Source organism: Tympanuchus pallidicinctus, unplaced genomic scaffold (genome assembly GCF_026119805.1).
Source record: "Tympanuchus pallidicinctus isolate F22 unplaced genomic scaffold, pur_lepc_1.0 scaffold15, whole genome shotgun sequence".
Taxonomy (NCBI): Eukaryota; Metazoa; Chordata; class Aves; order Galliformes; family Phasianidae; genus Tympanuchus; species Tympanuchus pallidicinctus.
The window spans coordinates 19,000,498-19,002,273 of record NW_026294669.1 but is presented as its reverse complement, the minus strand read 5'-3'; positions in this window follow the sequence as shown (position 1 = coordinate 19,002,273).

The window sequence follows — 1,776 nt, the reverse complement described above, 5'->3', positions numbered from 1 at the left end:
AATGTCAAGATGCAGCACAGTGGAAGCACACTGAGTGGTGCAGGTGGGACTAATGATGCAGTTGGAATGGAAGCCCACGCTGCATCTCTAATTTACTGATACCAAACTATTTTGCGCTGCAAAGCATACAGAGCTCCGTGCACCCTCTTGAGATGCTTATGCTAGTAGGTTTTAGGAAGGACAAGGCTGCTGTGGTTGCTTGTGAAATCTATCGGTTTTAACGTTCTGAAGGTCTCCAGAGACTGGCGCTATCTTCTCAACAGAAAAGCTGCCACGATTCCCGTGGAGTTGTGTTGGGATGGCAGCGTATGAAAGACACGAGGACAATTACTGGTGCTCATTTTCAACCTTTCAAATGTATTAGTATTATTTCAGGAGAAGCCTAGAAATCCATATCATCGAAGTAGAGAAAAGACACTGAATGAGAAAGTTGAGTTAAAAGTGAGCCACGTTACTGAGAAGGGAAAAACTCCTTGGAAAAAATCACAGTTGCTTCCTAAATACTGTCTCTGTCAACTCAGACCACCCCAGCATGGGCTGCATTACTGGAAGAATTGCCTTCAGCATCTACTCATTTCCCAGCTTGTCTTCTGAAGCTGTTCCTAACCACGCAGAGTCTAGCAACCAATGCTTTTAAACCTCTGCCTGTACTCCTGCTTGTTGGCCTCGAAACTTCAATGATCAAAGTGAAGGGTCCGTCTTTGCTCTGTTCAACTGCTGATCATTGCTTTCTTGAGCCGAAGAAACATTTCTCGCAAAGTTTTCTTCTTGTAGCTTCATCTGGCACAGCAGTGACTGATCTGATTCGCTTTCGTGCCTTTTATTCGTTCCCTTATGTGCAGTTTGGGGTCTGTGTGGTTGTGCTACTGATTTGCATTTAAAAAAAGTGTGTAGATGAGCCACGTGGAGAAGAGCTCAACATAAAGTCAGTGTGTAAGTTGGAATTAAACGTTACTCTCCAAACACAGGTAATCACTTCTCATGTAGTGTCGGGTGTATGAAAGCAAAGTCCGCAGGAACAGATAAAAACCTATTTAAACAGAACCGCCTTCAACATCCTGGCAATTTTCTCTAAGGAAAGTATGTTTCCCTACTTTGGAAGCTCAAAAAACCCAAACAAAATACAAGCAACAGGAAAAAATGAAAACCGAAACACTGAAAATGTTACATAATGCAGGTTGAGACACCTGTGACTCTGCAAACAGGAGGTGACTTCACTAGAAAGACCATCTGGATTCCCTCTGTTCCTCCCTCCTCCTCAGTCAACGAGTGAGTTCGGTACCGGCAGCCCCTTCCTACCTCAGTCATTTTGTGCTTGGCAGCTGAGGCAAACAGATCCTGTCAGCTGCTGATCTTACTGAAGGCAGCAATCTACCTATTGTCTCTGAATAATTTTTCCTCTCAAAAACATTGTTCTGTCAAGGACAAACTGAAGGCTCAGCTGGGACCACCCACATCTGAGTACAGCGACGCTCCAGTGGCAGGGCTTTTTAGCTCATCTATTTGCCTCCAAGGTGATTTTCAGTCTGGAAGGGTGGATAACAAGTCAGTATCTCCCATTTTTAGAAGGCAGTCTATGCATAAGCCTTGCCTGCTGGCAAGCCTTCCTTCCCTCTATGAATATCCCTGTGTTACTGCTGTTCTAGCAATGATGCGGATACTAAATCATTGTCAAAGCTATGGGGAAACTTGTAGTACCTGAACTTGCTAAAAGATGCAAACAAGTTTATCCTCTTCTTCTATGGAAAAGAGACAAAGGAAGTGGCAGGAATGTGT